Genomic DNA, 23888 nt, shown 5'->3' on the forward strand with positions numbered 1-23888 from the left:
AGAGAGGCTAAGTGATTCAGTTCAAGCCTGTGGCAATGCAGCGTGCAAGAGGGATTTTATCCGTTCTCAAGTACATGCGATTTTTTCCATCCTTTCTATCCGCAGTCATGTAGACTCGAGGGGATCGTAATGTCCCAGATCGCTAAAACCTCCCGTTAGCCTCCGTATGCTTCTGCTACATCTCAGTAGAGATCTTAATGGGGATGATTTTTGCCATTTTACTCCAGCTGCTCCCAAATTATTTCCTGCTCATTCACACAATCCTGCATTTATAGTGCTGATGATTCTTTTCAATGTCATAGAGAAAAGTAAGAACTTATTGCACTATGCATTTGTCGCATTATATATCCAATCTCAAATTCACCTTTGTTGCTTAACAATCAACAAAAATAAACGTAATTCTATAGTGCAACATTCACAATTTAGTAATTTCCTCAGCTTCACTTCAGTGTGAATCTGGATTGAATGAACAAAATGTTTTTATACACCATTATAAATTTTTATTAATTAAATATAATTTTATGTATAAATTGTAAAATATATAATGTACATATACAAGTTTTTTTTTTTACTTTTTGAAAACGTACGTGTTAGGGTTAGTCAATGTTGAAATACTAGCTGAGTTAACATTGACTAATAATAATAAATGCTGTAGAGATGTTCAAGGTTAGTTCAAGGTTAACTAATATACTAATGTTGACAAATGAAACCTAATTTTAAAGGGTTATATGGGTCATTGACAAATGAGGTTTTTAAAAGTGTAAAAAAAACAATGGAGATATAATTAATTTCAAAGTTTTATTAAGTGTTACCAATGAGATTATGTGGTTTTTATAATCAATTAACACTGCTTTTGACATTTTTTACAAGATGAACTAAATTTGTCACCAAAAAAAGTACTTCGTTTTAACCAAAATTTCAGTTTTACCGAATGACACTTTTGGTTATACCGATTGACGATATTTTCAATCAGTGCTAACAGGCTGATATCTAGCTAGCTAGCAAAAAGACAATCAAACATTTTATACAAGTACAAGTTTTTACAATATTACAACATTTTCCATGTTTTATAGCGGTTGCACCGAATGACCTGATGTTTCGGGACATGCGTATGAGCAAGAGAGAACACGAATTTATCAAAGAGTTAAAAGAGAGTTAGTTACTTTGCTTCATGACCATGTGACCCTTTCTAGGTGTGTGAATGATGTCACATCCTGTCACATATTGACTGGAACCAAAATGGTCCCTTTATATTGGTTACTCCAAAATGACTTCAATGCAATTCATTTTTCTGGACATTATTTCTCATAACAAAGCGACGACTTCTACACATAATTTTAATGCCATTTTGCACTATGTTGATATATAATGTTATAAAATCATGCCAGAATAAAAAATATATACATTTATTACATTTTAAGATGTTTTAATGACAAATGAACGGTTGGAAGATTCAACCGAATGACCTTTTGACACTTCTTTAAAAATCACAAAATCTTTAAAATATCTTTATATGTAGCAAAATATAATTAAAACCTTTTGGATTCAATAAAAGAGATCTAGTTGTACTACCTTACATACTTTGGATGTCATATCTGTATTTTTTAATATTATTAAGGCCTCGTCACGCCATTGACCATTAAGTGGATATGTTAATAGGTGGCATTTCAAACTTATTATCATCTAATGCCCATATGTTGTGTATGATGATTTAATTAATACTAACTATTGAATTGAATTACAGTTCTGCATTCTGTTACTTCAATTCAAATTTAGTTTGAACTCAGGAACTAAATGAATTATAAATTCAATTCTAAATGACTCTGATGAAACTAGATTTTGGAATATTGAACTATTGAAACCAAATCAAATGAATTGCTTGATGATCAATAAAATTTTCAGTTCACAAGAATACATTTAGGACATTTTCCAACATTACAGTCAACGAAGAACTGTGTTACATAACAAGACGTACGTTCAGACTGTCAGCTTCCACCTACAAATCAGACTTGAATTGAATCCTGCAGGAAACCCACAGTAATGCAGAGCCTAGAATCAGCCCTGTTAGATACGGTCATGGCTATTACACCAACGACATGGAGCGCCGTCAATATTTCAGCACATATGTGAGTTTAATTAGATGAGAATGTAATTGAATTTGCTCCAATGTACTACTCAAGTGAACATATAAAAGATTTAAGCACATATAAAACGCCTCCGCCAGCTTTGGTAAGACCGACCGTTCGACTGTTTCCATTATCGTCCCAATTCTGTTGTGAAAAAGTAATGAAGCATTGAAGATCATCTGTTATGCTATTGAATCTGAAGCCTCAAGGGATACTTGGTCCTCTGATGTCTTTGAAGTGTCCTCTGTCTGGACAAACCCGTCCGCTTATCACTGCCTTTCTTCTTATCGGCCCTCACCTGAACATCGATTCTGAATCAGTCAATGAGCTTCCTCCAATATATCCTGATCATCATTATCTCCTGGAGCATCTGAAAGACTCAAAACTCGAAAAAGACTTGATTCCCAGTTAAAAAAAACGTGAATTTATGCACCTAAAAAGGAAGCTTTTGTGAAAAAGAAAAGTATATTTTTACATGGACCCGTCAGAGGGAACATCAAAGGGAAAAGTCAAGTTTCCCAGAAACACATTCACATCTCAATTAAATCAAAGATTCGGAGTTGAACTCATGTTGTAAAAATATACAGATCACGAACAACACATAGTATCAAATCAAGCTTAGCATTGCCTAAAATCCAATGCTAATTATAAACCAAAAATCATTTTTGTGCCATTTGTACTCAAAGCAAATATGAGTTATGTCATATCAATGCAGGTCTGTCAGAAAGCAATCGAGCACTTTGCAAACGCCAGAAATTCGCCTGCCAACACTTCCATCAAACCGAACAAAACACTTCCATTCATGACTGCCAAGCACACTTTCATTTCATACTGTCCTTAATATCGATGTTAAAGAACTCTTTACGATATAAAGTTGGCACCGTTAAGGTCCAAAAACCACACGTTTTTGAGAGTTCACGTTTGAGCGTGCTGGATAGAGGACGGGCGAACAGCTGACGAGGCTGATGGTCGAGGCCATTATTAGAGCCTTCAAAACGCCCGGACACTTAAAGAGCCTTTTTATACATCTACTCCAAAATTTAAGCCCAAATAATGGAGGGAGGTAGTAAAAAAAGGCACTTAACAGGATAATGTGCAATCTTTGGGGATAAAAGCTAACCTTTCTTACTCTTGGGAAGCAAAATTACAGTAGAGGGGTATAAATTCTCAAAGCCGTTTCCGACAGGACACGGTTTAAATGGTATTAAAATCTGTATGGACAATCCTGTTGACTACTTGCTAGAGTGAATTATTAAATCCACAGTAAATGTCTTTGCTGCTCCTTTATTAACCCTGGATATATGTCATTAGTTTAAATCTGCTCAAAAACCAATGTGGCCAAAATCCTGAAACAAACTTTCAATATCATTGCTTAACAAAGAAATTTGTTTAAATCAGTCTGAATCAATTTACACCATTAGCAGATGGAGAGATACTTTCATACCTAAACAAAATTGACTTCAGTAAGTGCAAAACACCAAATGAATGGAATCAGAATCAAATTGAGAGCTTGTGAATCATAATCAAATCAAAAATCGATTCATTTGGTGAGATTTGAAATTACATGCTGTTTCAACATTACCCAATCACAACTATAAAGCAAAGCAAGTTAGTCAAATCTGATGAAAGATTGCAAAGACAAACATGCTTTTACCTTAGAATAATGTGCACCAATGAATCGTTCATTTTAAGGCAATAAAAATAAGGTAATGCTTTAGTTTAGGGTCCAATTCTCATTATTAACTAGTTACTTATTAGCATGCATATTACTAGGAAATTGTCTGTTTATTAATACTTATAAAGCAGGTATAAATGCCTTATTCTGCATGGCCTTATTCTACATCCCTTAATCCTACCAATACTTAAACTTAACAACGAACTTGATTGTTTATATCATCACACAGCTCTGCACTGAGCAATGTGGACGATTAGGCGTGTGGGTGGAGTCTGAGTGGGCGGAGACATTCTGAGGGGTGTGGTTTAACTGCACGGTTATAGTCAGAGTGGGTGTTGTCTGTTTCAGGGGAGGAGTTAGAATGAATATAGATGACAAGGTCATTAAAGGTGCCCTAGAATTAAAAATTGAATCTACCTCGGCATAGTTAAATAACAAGAGTTCAGTACATGAAAATGACATACAGTGAGTTTCAAACTCTTCATTGTTTCCTCCTTCTTATGTAAATCTAATTTGTTTAAAGACCTCCGAAGAACAGGCGAATCTCAACATAACACCGACTGTTACGTAACAGCCGGGATCATTAATATACATATGTACGCCCCCAATATTTGCATATGCCAGCTCATGTTCAAGGCATTACACAAGGGCAGCCAGTATTAACGTCTGGATCTGTGCACAGCTGAATCATCAGACTAGGTAAGCAAACAAGAACAATAGCGAAAAATGGCAGATGGAGCAATAATAACTGACATGATCCATGATTACATGATATTTTTAGTGATTAGTGTTGTCACGATATCAAAATTTTGACTTCGATACGATACCTAACTTAAATATCACGATACCGATACTTAAACATTACTATGGCAAAAACCTTAAACAGCAGGAAAAGTAAATAAATAACATATGACAGAACTTCTTTCTTCACCAGTGTGCAGGCTGATAATTCTGGATTTGAGCTTCATTGCCTTAAAGTCAGAGTTAGATTTAATATAATTTTTAATGTTTATTATTTTCATGCTCAATAAAATTGTAAATTATTTGCTGTTATACTTTTTTGCTGTTTTTTTTTTTATACATGTAGGTGTTTTTGACAGTAAGATTATTGTAAAAATTAGATTACTGTAAATACTTAGAGCAATGTTATTCAAGCATAAATTGTTTTAAAATAACTGTATATACCCTTCACATATTTATGTATTTTTAAATTAATTTCATTTTTGCAACCAGATATCACTTATTAAACTTAAACTCAATAATACACCTCAGGTCTGCTTGCACGAGTAAAATAAATAAAAAAACACTCATTTAATGTTTGAGAGCATAAACATAATGCTGGTATCACATTCACTAACCTGTCGCTCTTTAAATTCTTTGTACAAATCGGGATGTTTGACTTTTGACTCCCTTTGCTTGCGTTATTTTGTAACATCTTTTGCAGACGGGCTTTGTGGTGTCCGTGGCTTGCCCTGAGTGTCGGCAATGTAAGCAAAATAATGCCATATTTCGCTTTGTGCATCTGCTTTCTCAATTTGTGGACGGTCTGCAGGAGCACCTGTATTTGCAACCATACCTCTCGTTTCATCGCCATAAAAGCCGTTGCACAGTTGAGAGGAATAAACACGCACTCAATGTGCCTTAGAAGCAGCGCGCTGCACGGACACTGCCCCCTGCTGTCGCACCTTAGGAAATACAGCTGGCACTCAAAGTACTGGTACTAATAAAATGAAGAACCGCACCATTTTTAAAAGCAGGGTATCGCAATACCTTTCTAGTACTGGTATATCGTGCAACACTATTAGTGATATTTGTAAACTGTCTTTTTAAATGTTTCGTTAGCATGCTGCTAATGTACTGTTAAATGTGGTTAAAGTTACCATCGTTTCTTACTGTATTCACAGAGACAAGCGCCGTCGCTATTTTCATTTTTAAACACTTGCAGTCTGTATAATGCAGAAACACAACTACATTCTTTATAAATCTCTCCAACATTAGCCGTTAGCCACGGAGCACTATCAAACTCATTCAGAATCAAATGTAAACATCCAAATAAATACTATACTCACATAATCCGATGTATGCATGCAGCATGCATGACAAACTCTTTGTAAAGATCCATTTTGAGGGTTATATTAGCTTTTTGAACTTTGTTTATGCAATGATAGAGTCGAGAACTCGGGAGGGGGCGGAGAGTGCGAGCAATTAAAGGGGCCGCAGCCTGAATCGGTGCATAGTTAATGATACCCCAAAATAGGCAGTTAAAAAAATTAATTTAAAAAAATCTATGGGGTATTTTGAGCTGAAACTTCACAGACACATTCAGGGGACACCTTAGACTTATATTACATCTTGTAAAAAAACGTTCGATGGCACCTTTAAAGTGCTTGAATTTAGTTTTTTGAAAAATAAGGTTTGGAATGCTTGGAAAATCGGCTTGTTTTTTTGGAAAGTGCTTGATTGTAAAAAGGAAAATGTGTATGCAGTTTGCAACAAATATATATTTTGGAAAAAGTATCAAAAGTCTTTAATGACAATTGCTATAGTCGATGCACACAATACACAAATTGTATGCTAAACTTTTGGGGCTGTTTGAACTTTTATTAATAAGTGGTAATTAGGAGTTTATTGAGGCAAAAGTCGTAGTTAATAGTGAGAATTGGATCCTAATATAAAGTGCTGACCGGAAAATGCATGGCAAACCATAAGATCTGTTTAGAAAAATAAAGATTTTCATAAAGAAAACCTCCCAGAGCCCAGGTCAGGAAAAGTGAGACTTTTTATCTTTAGCGCTTTGAACGATACAGGACATACAGTAAAATCTTCTCAAAAAGAGATGTGACCTCTTTTCAAGAGTTATTTTTCAAATCCAACTTACGGCACAATATAGACTAACCCACTTTCACTTCTGCTTTGTATCTTACACTTACAGCCAGATACAAAGTTATTCACGGACAACGTGAAGCTGGAAGTGTGTAGAAACTCTCAACAGAACATAAAGATGCGCATCGAACTAGACAACAGAGACGGATTTGTTTGTTTGTTTTCTTTCCAGTCAATAACCCACGACCCCTGATCAGTGAACATGGGCGTCTGCAAGCATCTCTTACTCATAACCCTCTTTGATTTATGAACAGTCAAATCACTCAACGTCAAGCAGAGAACAAACACATCTAAAACACATTATCTCAGATCCGACACATTCGTCTTCATTTTTCAATGGCTCATTTTTTACCGCCGAGTTCAGTCAACGCAACATTGACAACAGATGAGAGTAAATGTTGTTCTGTTGTTCAGGAAGCTGTCATTAGGCCATGTTATGATGTGAATAATAAGTGAACAAGAGTCGACTTACCTATGATGGCAATTAAGATGCGGTGGGAACATGAAAGAGAAAGAAAAAAAGAGAGAATTAGTGTGATACATTGATGGATTTATGCACAGAAGGCAGATGAAGACTGACAGACACACAATGTCTCAGATAAATTCACATACATCACTGAACCAAAGTTTTATTCACACAGATAGAGCATCAACTGCTGAAATAATCAAACCGACTAGATTTTTACATTTCCTGAAGAAAATGTCATTGTGCAAAACTTAAACTAAGAAGTTTAGTAGTTTAAAGCTGATCCTCAAATGCAGTCTATATTTATTACTGCAACAGTCCAATACATTGAGCATTAAAACACAAGAGAGAATATTTGTGAGTTATTTCTTGACATCCCATAAACGATATATTCTCAAAACAATTATAGCATGTACTTTGCATTACAGAATTCATGTATTTAATGATGCACATTAATCAATTTCTAAAATAACTGCAAAATAACTCTTTATCTGAGGGAGCTGCACATATCAGTGATGATATTATTGTGTTTCACATAAAAGGCTGTATTAGTTTACATACAATTTGTACAAATGAACGTATGAGTTCTTAAATTACACATAAAATGTAATTTATCTGCTTACTAAAATGGAGTTACTGCTTTAGAAAGACAATGTTCCCATTATTTACCTGGCAGCACAGTTTAGACTATTTTATAATGAACCAAAAATATTTTAAAACTCCTCATAATAACAAATTAAAACACGAGGTACACAAAGCTGCACTCTTGAGAAAACTCAATGAATATAATCAATGAAGCTGTCGACGCTGTGCAATGAATCTCTTATTGACGTCGAATATCTGCTTTGTTGGTTATACTCACGCTGAACAAAAACTGCCGTTCTGAGCAGGTGACTAACTTAAAAAACATCTGATTGGCCATTGCATTCACACACTCAACAGATATATCTATGGTTGGCTACAAAGCTCAACACTGTAAAAAAACTTGTTGTAAATAGAAACCTTTGATGCTCTTCACAGAGCGCTTACACTAACACTTTAACCCTTTAAGACCTGAAGACTTTTTTAGAGATTTTTATTTTTTTTTTCCTGAGCAACATACACAAAAGTAAAGACTCATAACTCCAGAACTATAGCAAGAAGAGTCAAAAGGTGGATATCGTTTGATAGAACTCTTTTCAGATTTTTAGAAAATATAAAATTACATTACATTTGTATATTTTCTTGCTGAGAAACTGCTGATAAAAGACAATATATATATATATATATATATATATATATATATATATATATTTATTTATTTATTTATTTATTTTTTATTTTTTTTATTACAATTTTTCTTTTTTTTTTCATTTGACATGATATAACAAATTAAATTATTTTTTGGTGATGCTCTCCTACATGTCAGCTGCATCTGGTTCAAATTTTGTGGTGATTGCATGAAGTATAGTTGAATAAAGTATTATTCATTTTTTTCATTGTAAACCGCGGGTTTAGAGGCAATTCACAGCACTCGTTAGGAGTTTTTCACGATGGTTAGATGCATTAAAAAGCTGAGTTGCTAAGCTTTAAAATGATACCTATTTTGTGTTATTCCAAATTGGAAAATGAACATGGATGTTCAGGGAACATTGGATAAATATTGCATCCTGGAAAGATGAGAGACATGTTTTTAGCCAAGTATGTTACATCATTCTGTGAGTAATATCTTGTGTTCAACACAATATATTATGTTGATTGCTTTTGATCTGCTTTAAATAATGATGTGCCATTTTCTATGATCTGTGCATTTTTCATGAAGTTATGAGGATGTGAAATCTACATATTTGTATTCAGTTAGCGGCTGTGCTGTTTTTGTTGTAAATGCATATTACTCAGACTCATTAGAGGGTACACACAACAGAAGCATGTTGGAGGCTTGTTCTGAACGTGTAAAGTCTCTGGTTTTGTATGCAAAAAAATTATTGTGTTACCTATATGGGTTCAGTTTTTATTGGCTCTTAAACAGAGACACACAAATGGGAGCGCCGGCGCTCCCTTTACAGCTTAAAGGGTTAAAGGGGACCTATTATGCAAAATTCACTTATGCATGGTGTTTGGACATAAACGTGTTGGCAGTCTGTGTACAGAACCACTCTATAATGGGAAAAAATCCACCCACTCCTCTTTTTTAAACCCCATAAATCATAAGCAGTGTCTCAGATCAAGCCATTCACAGAACAAGACGTCACAAATGCTTAGGCCAATTAGCACAGACCCCGCCCTGAGGGAACTGTACACAGTCCGCCATGTTTATCTCCTCACCAGAGCATTTAACAGCAGCATTCAAGTAAGATTAAAGTTAAAGCTACTAAAGTTATTCATTTAAGAGTGATTTTCTGTTTTTCTTTTGTTCTTTGATTCACATTAACAGCGTATACAGCAGTAGGTACTGTATATTACACTGATTTCACTTTAATACACAGAGCTAATATACACATGCAATTTCTATCCCTGCTGTTTACGTTCACAGACATAACTGACAGTGTTTATGTGAACTTTGTGTTTTTTTAGTAAAAGAGAAACAGCTGCACACTCAGTGAAGCACTATGCTTTTTTTATGCATTTTTCTTTAGGTGTGCGTTTGCTAAGTTTCATTCGCTCTACTTAACCACAATAAGACGTGAAAGAGAACTTAGTTTAATAATCACAGGACGCGCCGTCTGACAGTCAGATTTATGTGCGCGTGCTTCAGATGTGTGCGCTAAGAAAACCATATATATCAGAAGTTTAAACTGTTGTGCAGAGTATCCGACACACAAACTGTACAGGCTCCGCCCTCTAGTTGGAAGCAGGTCGGGGAGCAGCAGCTCATTTGCATTTAAAGAAACATGCACAAAAACAGCATGTTTTCCCTTCCACTCAAAAATGGGCATTTACAACATGGTATAATAAATGATCTATGGTATTTTGAGCTGAAACTTTACAGACACATTCTGTGGACACCAGAGACTTATATTACATCTGGTAAACAGGAGCATAATACATTTTTTTTCAATTCAATTCACATTTCTTTGTACAAACCAGATTCCAAAAAAGTTGGGACACTGTACAAATTGTGAATAAAAACAGAATGCAATGATGTGGAAGTTTCAAATTTCAATACTTTATTCAGAATACAACACAGATGACGTATCGAATGTTTAAACTGATAAAATGTATCATTTTAAGGGAAAGATTAAGTTGATTTTAAATTTCATGGCATCAACACATCTCAAAAAAGTTGGGACAAGGCCATGTTTACCACTGTGTGGCATCCCCTCTTCTTTTTATAAAAGTCTACAAACGTCTGGGGACTGAGGAGACAAGTTGCTCAAGTTTAGGAATAGGAATGTTGTCCCATTCTTATCTAATACAGGCTTCTAGTTGCTGAACTGTCTTAGGTCTTCTTTGTCGCATCTTCCTCTTTATGAGGTGCCAAATGTTTTCTGTGGGTGAAAGATCTGGACTGCAGGCTGGCCATTTCAGTACCCGGATCCTTCTTCTACGCAGCCATGATGTTGTAATTGATGCAGTATGTGGTCTGGCATTGTCATGTTGGAAAATGCAAGGTCTTCCCTGAAAGAGACGACGTCTGGATGGGAGCATATGTTGTTCTAGCATGGCGTCCCAGTTTTCAAAAAAGAACTTCAAATTTTTATTCGTCTGACCACAGAACTGTTTTCCACTTTGCCACAGTCCATTTTAAATGAGCCTTGGCCCAGAGAAAACGCTGAATGGCACGGCGAATGGCACGGTGGACTGTATTCATCGACAATGTTTTCTGGAAGTATTCCTGAGCCCATGTTGTAATTTTCACTTTCAACATTTGATATGTTATCTATATTAAATAAAATATAAGTTTATGAGATTTGTAAATTATTGCATTCCTTTTTTATTCACAATTTGTACAGTGTCCCAACTTTTTTGGAATCGGGTTTGTATAGCGCTTTTCATGATACATATCATTTCAAAGCAGCTTTACAGAGAATCCATGTCAACATTACAAAATAAGCCTGCTGGCTTACAGCAGGTAACAGAGCAGGTACAGAATGGCATGTATTGTCTCATTAAGTTATCAAATCTTTGGTGGGACAAAGATTCCGCTATAATATTTTCAATACAGGAAAAACCCTGATATACTTTACGCACATTAAGCTGCTGAACCTCAAGAGAAATGATGCACTTCTTCACCCATCAACTTGTTAATACGTGTTCGGGAGCTTTAGTGTTGATCACATTGAGAAAATTACATAGAACCATCCCCAGCAACTGCGGCACACAAGTCTCTACTTAGTGCTAAATGTCAGTAAACTCTTTGCATTAGTATTGTTAAACCCAGGTAACCGCTCCACTCTTACCGTTGCCAGCTCTTTTCACTACATAAAAGCATCTAGTTTGCCCGCGTTCTCCACCATAATACCACTGTACCGAATTCCAATTTTGCCTCCCCTTTAGCTCAGAGACGAGGGCTGCACTTAAGCGAGGGGGTTATTAGTACACTTTTCCAGCGAGTGTGATCTAACAGTCTGAAAGATCTGGTAAAGCCTTTCAGATGCACAAAAAAACCATGAATTCCCTTTTTTGAGGGCTGGCAGAACACATCAGTAATCATACTTTAAGTGTCTAATGGAGTTTTAGCTTGAATAACCCGGTCAAGTGGCTCTAAAGTGTGATTTAGGTTAGAGTGGATCTCTCAGGTGATTGTCTCTAAATTTTTGAGACTATGGTGGATGTTAGAGAGTGCATTCATGTATAATTGGACAGAATTTCACTTAAGAGTAATGAATAATGTGGAACAGGAATGCAGATAAATTACTCTCAGATAAATCATTTGGCTTTAATTAGCTCTGTTAGTCCAGAATATGATGCAATAGGCAAAAATGGTAAAATGACCCAAATTCAAATAATTTTGTTCTGGTTATAACAGCAGGTACTAGTGATAACAGGAAGTATTTAGAAAAAACAAGGTCAAACAAAGGAGTTATTGCTTACTGAGTTAGTTTACTGAGTGTATTCTTCAAATTGTACTTTCATGAATTGAAAAGTCAGCTAGACCCGGAATAAAGTCATGAAAAAGGAATTTACAGTATAACGCAGATGTCGCGTAAAACGATCAAATTGCTGGATGGATGAAAGTAGAACTGTATAATAAATCAAATCGAGTCATGGTCTGTGAATATTAAAGTGCAAAAAGAGTGCTATATATAAATATATAATCTGTTTGTTCAACGCGTTTGTGTCAATGAGCTGCGTCGTTTTGTCTACTACATACTCGAGTACGTGTGGCACTCGGTGTTGTCAGCGTCTGCCGTCTCACAATATGAGGACATGAATACATGAACATATCCAGAGCTGCTCTGAGAGAATGCTTAATGAGCATTTCATCATTTTATTTGAGTCCACTGTTGGAGGATTAATTCACTTCTGAATAATATTTTACTGATAATTTACTCACCTCCATGTCATCCAAGATGTTCATGTCTTTCTTTCTTCAGTCAAAAAGAAATGAAGGTTTTTGATGAAAACATTTTTTTGTGTCAGAGTTTTTTTTTAATCGCTCCATAAATCAGAAAATACTGATACAGATACGAATAAGACTGTAAAGTTTCAGATTTCTGACTCATGGCCTTTAAAATATACAGACACAAATAGAGAAAGTACAATAAAAGAAACACTTTAATGTTTTCTTTCCACAAGTCTGAAAGAACACATTATAAAATGCTAAATAGCCCAAAATCTCAAAACTGGCCAGCAAATAAAAAATTGCCTTGCCTTGAAGTATACTTCTTTTTTTTTGTAAAAGCAGGCAAATCTGAGCACAGTTTGAAACACTGTTGAGATCTCTTCCAAATAGATTTTGTAATCTTCTTGCTGTCTAGGAGACATTTTGTTTGTGGTTTTCTTTAACACTGCATACTAGAATCCAAAGCAAGAAAATTCGACATTTCAAGATTCGTTATGGGATCGTTTTAGTTCTCCCTCTCTACTGTCTATAAAGAAGCATTTTTAATGAATGCTGGAAGAGAAATAAGAGCTAAACAGGCATGAAGAGCAAGCTAAGTTAGCCCGTGTTCCCCATCATCAGAGGCGTTTGTACGCGAGCGCTGTAGACAAATGAGGAAAAGTTGCATGAGGCATGAGCGCATCACCTCAGAGAAGCGATCGCACTCCCTGTGTCTCTGCCTCGCATGCAAATTATCAACACTGCCACTATGCAAATAACATAGCGCTGTATGCAAATGAAAAGCAGGGAGTGAGTGAATTATGTTCCTTCTCAGGCACAAACCTGATGGAGTGTTTGTCTGAATGTTGTTTCAGAGCGCTTTGAACATCACGTTACGGCTTCTCATAATAACTCAGGGGAATATTATCCAACAAGTGTGTGTGTGAGTCTAAGAAAAGAATCGAATCAGAGAGAGTGAACCTTAATATTAGCATCTTCTGCTTCAGTAGATGGACTTAACATGTGATACAGATGCATTTATGCATAAGCAACAAAATAAAAGAAGCAATGCAACTTAGATTAATTTTTCAGATACTTTTCCCAACAAACAGCGAAGTTTTGTGTTGAGAAATGTTGAGTGAATTGATACAACAAAACACGCTTTCCAAGAATATACGCTGCAAAAAATACCTGTGACAACCAGTATTTTTGTCTACCTTTAAAGTAAAAAAAAATTAACATTGCATGAGATAATAATACTTGGAATACTTGTCTTTTTCATTAAACCCCCACTAAATGTATTATTTAAATTAATATTTTCTTATAGCCATTTTTTAAGCTTATGTCTTAAACCCAGAAATATCTGCATTATGTATTAAGTGCATGTTATGTAATACATTTATGCGAGACGCTGGCTTTAAAAGTGCTCTGTAGTTATCTGAATATTCCCACTGAAACTCAGCAAAAAATATTCCAAATATAAGAGTCCAATCATCAAGGTCAAAGTTCAAATGCAGCTTTTCTCACAAATATAATCTCTATTGCGTCTGTGAAATCTCCCATGAAAAATTAATGTGTGAAATGACTTGAAACAGATCATAAGCTTCCCCATCTTCAACAGAGAGGGTAACATAAGGAGGCCTCTCTCTCTCTCTCGGATCACACGCTGCTCTGTTCAGAGATGAGCTCTGGCTGGTTAATTACTGTAACGAGCTCATTTCTGACAGCATCATGAAATCACACATGTGGCTAATTATCAAAGCTCAGGTCTTCATCTTAACTCACATTATATATTAATTCATATTTGTATTCTGTTTTATACCACTAAACATCACACATTATATAAAATGAAACCAAAATAGGTTGGAAATATTATTGTTTAATTATTATTTATTAAACATATTAATAAATGTTCATTTTCAACATGTTTTGGATTCATTTTAAGCAAGCAATGCAGTATTTTTTAAACAATAGTTGAGTTAAATAAAACATCAGGTTGGGCAAACATTGAACCCAACCGCTGGGATAAAACAACGCATTCGCGAGGTTAAAACAACGCATTCGCGGGGTTAAAACAACCCATTCGTTGGGTTAAAACAACCCAATCGCTGGGTTAAAACAACCCAATAGTTGGGTTGAAACAGCCCATTCGCTGGGTTAAAACAACCCATTCGCTGGGTTAAAACAACCCAATCGTTTGGTTAAAGCAACCCTATCGCTGTGTTAAAACAATCCAATCGTCGCTGGGTTAAAACAACCCAATTGTTGGGTTAAAACAGCCCATTCGCTGGGTTAAAAAAAACAATCGCTGGGTTAAAACAACCCAATCGTTGGGTTAAAACAACCCATTCGCTGGGTTAAAACAACCCAACTCGGGTTGTCTTTATTTTAACCCAGCATTTTTTTAGAGTCTATCTAAAATACAATTTCTTTAAAGGGGAAACAATTTAAAGGGTACATATTTTGGGTAAATATTGTGTAAAATGATTTAATTTTATTTTAACTTAATCCTCTGACCATATTTTTTGACATTTAAAATATTTGTAGTTAAATTGAAGTAAAATACATTTACACTTAGGGTATAGTTGTTGGCAGATGCTTATGAATGATCTCACAATTTTCCTTTTCAAAACAGCTTTAATTTTAGTAAATTAATCATAAATGGATGGTTTTAAAAATATCATAATGTGTATTTTTGCTTTATTTGCATCAAATTACACCAAAAACATCCTCAAATTTCAGGCTGTACAAAGTAATGTATCTTGACCTTCGTTCTTTGCAACGCTACGTATATTACATTTCATTTTAACTGAGAAAAAAACATATTATGCTTGTGTTTGCTAAATATGCCTTATAATTTCTTTCCTGTTCATGAGAGGAAATTAGAGATCATTACGGCCTGTTCACATAACCAGTGAAATTCATAAATGCTGCATGCGCTGAATTTCTCTAAGTGGGGTAATGAGATTACAGCAAACCAAAAACAGAGATGGAGCGTCTTAGAAATTTGGGAAGCAATTGACACGCCTACTGATTTACTTTTCCAAGACATCCGGCTGCGGAGTCTTTGATCCCGTGGCATTTTTCCTGCTTATCATCGTCCTCTCAGAAAACCAAATCTACTGGAGGAAAAAAATGTAGGACAACAGTTGCCCTTCAAACGGCGCCTGATGGCTGCTTTCAGTCTCAAAACATCGGAGAAAACATAATCAAATGCGTTCACTTCAAATAATATCCCGCAAGGCAATTTAACTGGAGAAGCGCAGTTGCAAAAGTGCCGTCCCTTTAGGAGTGACGACGCAAGTGTTTATAGTATAACTTCATCTCAGAGAGAGACTTTCTGCCCCAGATACAGTGTCACAGTCATTGATCGATGGTATTGGATGATTCGTCTTCGTTAATGTGGAGGCGCTTTGATCCAGACACTGTTGGGAAAATGAACTGAAGCTCAGGGAGAAAACCACAGTCCTGAAGCACATGATAGATTTTGTGTAAAGATACATCAAGATACATTGTTTATAATGCTTTATAAAAGAGAGAGTTTGGATTCTGGTTGTGGTTCAATTGCAATAAAACACAAAAAAAATCAACAGCTAACATTTATTCATTCACTCTAACAAAAAATCTTGGGTTATTATTCTACCCAAGTCCTGGGTTGAGCCTTTTGGGTCTTTTTTTTTTTTTTTTTTCATTGTTTGGGTAGATTTTGTGTTACACAGATCCTGGGTCAGACGTAACAACCCAGTGTTTGGGTAGTTTTTGTGTTACACAGATCCTGGGTCAGACGTAACAACCCAGTGTTTGGGTAGTTTTTGTGTTACACAGATGCTGGGTCAGACGTAACAACCCAGTGTTTGGGTAGTTTTTGTGTTACACAGATGCTGGGTCAGACGTAACAACCCAGTGTTTGGGTAGTTTTTTTGTTACACAGATCCTGGGTCAGACGTAACAACCCAGTGTTTGGGTAGTTTTTGTGTTACACAGATGCTGGGTCAGACGTAACAACCCAGTGTTTGGGTAGTTTTTGTGTTACACAGATCCTGGGTCAGACGTAACAACCCAGTGTTTGGGTAGTTTTTGTGTTACACAGATGCTGGGTCAGACGTAACAACCCAGTGTTTGGGTAGTTTTTGTGTTACACAGATGCTGGGTCAGACGTAACAACCCAGTGTTTGGGTAGTTTTTGTGTTACACAGATGCTGGGTCAGACGTAACAACCCAGTGTTTGGGTAGTTTTTTTGTTACACAGATCCTGGGTCAGACGTAACAACCCAGTGTTTGGGTAGTTTTTGTGTTACACAGATGCTGGGTCAGACGTAACAACCCAGTGTTTGGGTAGTTTTAGTGTTACGCAGATGCTGGGTCAGATGTAATAATCCAGTGTCTGGGTAGTTTTTGTGTTACACAGATGCTGGGTCAGACGTAACAACCCAGTGTTTGGGTAGTTTTTCTGTTACATAGATGCTGGGTCAGACATAACAACCCAGTGTTTGGGTAGTTTTTGTGTTACACAGATTCTGGGTCAGACGTAACAACCCAGTGTTTGGGTAGTTTTTGTGTTACCCAGATCCTGGGTCAGACGTAACAACCCAGTGTTTGGGTAGTTTTTGTGTTACACTGCTCCTGGGTCAGACGTAACAACCCAGTGTTTGGGTAGTTTTTGTGTTACTCAGCTCCTGGGTCAGACGTAACAACCCAGTGTTTGGGTAGTTTTTGTGTTACTCAGCTCCTGGGTCAGACGTAACAACCCAGTGTTTGGGTAGTTTTTGTGTTACACAGATTCTGGGTCAGACGTAACAACCCAGTGTTTGGGTAGTTTTAGTGTTACACAGATGCTGGGTCAGATGTAACAACCCAGTGTTTGGGTAGTTTTTGTGTTACGCAGCTCATGTGTCAGACGTAACAACCCAGTGTTTGGGTAGTTTTAGTGTTACACATATGCTGGGTCAGATGTAACAACCCAGTGTTTGGGTAGTTTTTGTGTTACGCAGCTCATGTGTCAGACGTAACAACCTAGTCTTTTTGCGACCTTCAGAGAGAGCAGTGCATCTCCGTCAAATTTCATCAAGAAATCCTTAAATAAAATTGTACACAACTGTTTTCAACATTGATAATTTTTTATTGAGCAGCAAATCATATTAGAATGATTTCTGAAGGATCATGTGACACTGAACACTGAAGAAATTCAGCATTGATCTATTTTAAATTGTAATAATATTTCAATATTTTTACTGTATTTTTGATCAAATACATCCAGCCTTGGTGAGCATAAAAGAACATTCATTTTAAAAACATAAAAACATTAAAATTAATCTAAAACTTTTGAACGGTGGTGTATATAACAAACATTTTGCATGTACAAAACTTAATTAGCTCACTTTGGGTACAAATTTTCCACAAAATATTGTCATGTATGTACACACACACATTCACAAAATGGAATGAATTAAATTGCTGTTGCTCCTATTATTATTATTGTATTATATACAGTGCTTTTGACTAGAATTATGAACTCAAGCTGAAAATATGCTGTACTTGTCTTCCTCTGAATGAGTACCAAACTTCTTCCAGTCGCTTTAGCCGATGTGTATTAGCATTAATCATGCGTGAGATGTTATGAGACACCTGTCATGTCTCCATCGTCCCCGCTGAGCATGTCAGTCTGCAGCTCGTCGACTGAAATTCAACTACACGGCTGTCAAATGCACGGATGCTGAAGCTCCACCAGCCTCGGTTATTAGCCTGGCCGTTTAGAATACAGATGCTCCAAGACGTAATTAAACCAGTGGTATTTTAAGTATATGTTATTACCATCATTTTAATAGCAACCTATTTTTCCCGCCCTGAGGTTCCAGGCAAACAAGCAAATGTTGTTCATTATTGTGTGCACGCTAGTATACAAAAAACGTTAATTGCAAATCTGCTTGCGCAGCAAAACTGATGAACAAATGAGTTTTATAAAAAATACGACCCTGCAATTTCAATAGATATTTAAAATCATCACAAGTTGCTTTAAAACTGTGTGTAATCAAGAACAACTGCTTGAAATATGAAGTGAAGTAACCCACTGAGAAGTCTTTATAAAAAAAAACTCTGGGTTTTGTGTACGTCTTCTTGTAACCCATAATTAATTCGATGAACAATAATACTTTCATGTGGATTTCTCACATCATTTCCATTGATTGTTTCCAACTTGCCTACAGCAGATACAATAAGACTAAAACAACACAGAGTGATCAGAAACAAAGCTGAGGAACATGATTACAGATTGATTGATTTTCACATTAAACAACCCTGCAAGATACAGCTATTATATGTGAACAGAATGGATGCAACTGGAAAGGGCAACTGGAAAAACAGGATAAGGCAGCTGTAATTTTCCTTAAATCTCTCGTACTTGGCAAATTTCCTGCGACATGTTTCAGATGTCCATTTGGGAGATGATAACTCACACACAGTCATCAAAAGTGTCCCATGACACCGATTGATGTAGATGACAGTCATTTTCCCAGCGATTCCCTCAAACGCGTGTCCTTTATCTTGTGATCGTCTATAAAGCCGACGACCTCCGCAGCGCTGAAACACACGGGAAACTCATTTTGCTCACAAGATGCTCATTTCAGTAAAGTATTAACAATGCCTCCGGATGTTTTCTTGTAATACTGTTATCATTATGATTATTATCAATACAAAAAAAAATTCAACAATGTTTCAGTTTTTTTTTAATAAACTAGGAAAAATAATAACAACAATAATATGTATAATAATTATAATAAATATGTATTATATTTTAATAATAATTTAATAATTTATATTAATTTTTATTCTTAACAGGAAACATTATTTTAGTTTTTTTTTTAAAGCTCATTTCATTAAAGTACAAACAATGTGTCAGAATTTTCTCTAAATAAGCTAGAAGAAATAATAATAAGTATAATAATTATGATAAATATATTATACATTTCAATAATAATAATACTAATAATTTATTGTTTTTATTATAATATTAATATTTTTTCTTAAGTATTAAGAAAAAGTTATTTCTTAAAAGTTGCTCTTTTAAAGCTAATTTCATTAAAATAAACATTGTCTCAGAATTTTATCTTAAAAACTAGGAGAAATAATAATGATAATAATAATTACTATTATTATACTATTTATTATTACACTATTAATAATAATAGTAATTATTATTATTATTATTATTATTATTATTATTATTATTATTATTATCATTATTGCTGTTGTTGTTATACTCTTATAATATTAAGCATACTATTAATAATAACAATAATACTTATATTTATTATTTTAATAATATTTTTTTCTTAACAGGAAACTAATTAAACGAAAGTTGCTCTTTCAAAGCTCATTTCATTAAAGCATAAATAATGTCTCAGAATTTTCTCTTGAATTCCTTAGGAATAATAATAATAATAATAATAATAATAATTATTATTATTATTATTATTATTATTAAATTATTAATGTGAATAAATATGTATTGGTAGTTGTTGTTGTTGTAGTGCCTTTATTTTATTATTCTTTTTACAAATAAATTCAATGTATTTATATATATATATATATATATATATATATATATATATATATATATATATATATATATATATATATATATATATATATATATATATATATATATATATTTTTTTTTTTTTTTTTTTTTTTATTAAGCTGTTATTGCTTACCGGTTACTCTTTCAAAGCTCAGGAAAGGTTAAAATATCTCTTATATATCTCTAATATATTTTCTCTTGAAATTTCTCAGGTAATTATTATTTTTATTCATCGTTATTATTATAATTTTGTTCTACATTCAATAGTGAAAAGTGTTGTCAGTAGACATCAAGCCCAAACTAGAAAATGTTTCTGAATCTCTCAGTTCTCAGAAATGAATTGTAGTGTCTCTGTCCTGAACTCCCCTTCAGGGATCAATAAAGCCTCATCTTATCTGTGTTTGAGCTGAAGTCGGTCAAGAAAAGAGCAGAGGACACGGGAAGTTCAGCACGGGTCTTAAGGCCATGTCTCACTTTACTTCACCGCGTCTCTTGCTCATTTATCTCTGACTCGATATGTCAGATCTTTCCGTCCTGGAGCGACACATCACGTCACATCTGATGTCAACAGGTGACGGGACAAATAGTGCAACTCGGTTAATATTCATATTTAGCTTGAAAATGAATATTTACATTCCAGTTAGTCACACATGGTATTGTTGCAATTTTACAACTGTATCATGAAAAGTTTAATGCTGTGCATTTTTGTCCTAGATGACATCTACCGCATGATATCACATGCATCAGCTTTATTTAGTTCTCTACAAACTTCATTCATACACTATTGTAATGAAAATCACAGCTTTTGTCAGTTAAACATGTGGTTGCATTAGATATGAAGATTGAACTGAAGCTTTACTGAATGATGAAATGAGGTTGAAACGTTTGGGCGTTCACGGATAAATGCTGCTTCACGACATTTCCCTGGTGATCATGGGCTGCTTTATACACGAGAATAAACGTGTCAAAACTATTTTATGAGCCTTCAAATGTTACTGCCAATAAACATATTACTGGTGTCACGCATATTAATTGTACAAGTGTTGTCATTTACCATTCATTTAATTATTGAAGCAACTGACAATCACATATACAGGAAAGAAAAATATCTTAAATGTTTCTCCTATAGAAAATGGAGTGCAAAAACAAAAAGTCTCTCGAGTTTTCTAGAATTATGAATTTCTAATCAATTATAAATTGGAAAAAAAGTCCTAAAACACTAGTATTTCATGTTCTTGCAACATTTTCTCTATAAAGTTATTTCCACTGTTTATGTGTTTAAAGGAAAACAAACTGGTCAGAAGAGCGTTAACAAGGTAATTTGGCTCGTGTGAGATTCTCTGTCTGAGTTCTGCTCATCCGTCAGACAGCTTGTTTTACATGAGAACAAACTCTTAGGGCTGTGTTTTCATATTTATGCTCGTTAATATTCATGATCCAACACTGTGTAATTACCAGACGCAACAGAATATTTCATGCAACAAGTAATTTTCATCATCTGCAGGTGAAAATGGTGCATCTGATCGCTTAGTAAAGTAACAGCATTAATAAAGAAAGTAAGTTAGTCTTCTATAACGACTCTTACCGTCCTAAACTGAAAAGGGTTATTACAAACTAAGCTTAAAACAAACAAACAAACAAAACAAAAACAACTAAATAAACTGAAAGTATAAAAAAACTATAACTAAACAAATATTAAATAAAATAAAAATTCATTTTAGTTCATTTTGACTGTGCTGAAAAATATGTTAAACATTTTTAAATTATGCCAAAACTAAGCTAAACTAACAATGATAAATTTAAATCTAATGAAAAAAATTGCTTTCATTAAATAAAAAAACAATCTAATTTACATTTTCAAAATTGTTCAAACAAAAATAACCACAAATTAATTTTAATGTGATACATGGTGCATTATAAACCTTTGGAACCCGCCTGCATTAAACATGAAAATGCCACTAGTTATCAGTAGCTATGTTCCCATTACCCTGTTTTTATGCTTATTTTGAAGTATTGTATCAAAATTAAGTGATTCCGGAAAAAAAATCCCTTAATTCGCAAAAACGTTTTTACGCTCGCTTGAGGTGGTTTTAGACTTGTGCGAAAAAGAGTAAATGCGAATAATGGGAAATGGAAACGCATTTGCTGAATAAATTCTGATGTAGCGAACATTAAACCCACGTGACTCTTCGGCTGTTTCTGCTGATGGTGTTTTATTTACTGTTGGTTACTAGGTTACCAACACCACCATTATCCACTCAAACAACCTGATGGAACAAATTCACATTTGTTCGTTTTTTTGTTTTTTTTTTGCGAACTTTGAAAAGATTCGCTTCGCGTATGGATGGAAACTCAGCTAACGATACTAGAAAACAAGCTATTAAACGTATTATTTTTTGGGATGTAACTGCACATAAAAATGACACTAGATAGCAAAAACTGACTGTTCTGAGAAATGTAACACTGTAAAATATGTTTAAATGAAACCAGATAATTAATTCTGGAACTAAAATTAGTAAACTGAAGCCTAAAACTACACAATATCACATAAAAAACAAAGTCTGGCCAAAGGAAGCTCTTGACAAATAATGAACTTTCATCCTTATTTCCACCAGTCTTTGCTGAGATCTTTTTGAATCTGACTTGTTCTGTTTAAGTGCTATAATCCTCATTTTGGCTGCGTGAGATTATCCAGCTTTGTTGTTGTTGAGCTGTTAAAGCTCCGCCTTCTTCTGGAAAGGAGGCGGGAGCAGCAGCTCATTTGCATTTAAAGGGACACACACAAAAATTGCATGTTTTTGCTCACACCCAAATAGGGGCAAATTTGACAAGCTATAATAAATGATCTGTGCAGTATTTTGAGCTGAAACTTCACAGACACATTCTGGAGACACCAGAGACTAATATTACATCTTGCAAAAGGGGCATTATAGGTCCCCTTTAAGGCCAGTGTGAGCGGCAGGTCTTTTCATCTAGTTCTTCTCCTCTCACACCCTTGAAAGCAACAGACGGTGGACAATCATTCCCTACAAACATGTCCAGCTCAGGATCTGACACTCACAACCCCGACGAGATCAACAGGATGTGTCTTTACTTTGAAACTTTCCCCAAACATATTGTGAACTACTGAGTCACGAACCTCGCAGAATCATATAATTCTACTGCTGACATTTACTCAACGCCATTTCACTCTTCTTTATGGTCCAGTTAGATTGGACCTCAAATTGATCTCCAAACTTTGTCTACTTGTAAAGAACTTTCTAGCAGTTCACTATCATATTTTATGAGCAGAAGAAGGCTTTTTATTGTGTTTATCATTTCAAAGGGACAAACCAATTTCACTTTCCTTTTAACTGGCTTTATGTGACTCTCAATTTTGTATTTCAGAAGACATGGACTGTTGACATCCCACATTAAATGACAGCGCATGCCATTGCTGTTATCAAAACGACTGTTTGTTATTTGTTTGTCCAAAAATGCCATTTGAATTATTGTTCATAATGGGATAGTTCACCAGAAAAAGGACATTTTTTCATCATTTACTCACTGTCAAGTAATCCCGAACATGACTTTCTTTCTTCTGTGAAACAGAAAATGATTTTTAAGTATTTATCAGCTTTTTTTGTCCAAACAATTTTTGGTCCAAAACAACTTTGAGTTTCATTGTATGGACCAAAAAGAACATTTTTCTAAACAAC

The sequence above is a fragment of the Chanodichthys erythropterus genome, chromosome 12, assembly GCF_024489055.1.
Source record: "Chanodichthys erythropterus isolate Z2021 chromosome 12, ASM2448905v1, whole genome shotgun sequence".
In the NCBI taxonomy this organism is placed as follows: Eukaryota; Metazoa; Chordata; class Actinopteri; order Cypriniformes; family Xenocyprididae; genus Chanodichthys; species Chanodichthys erythropterus.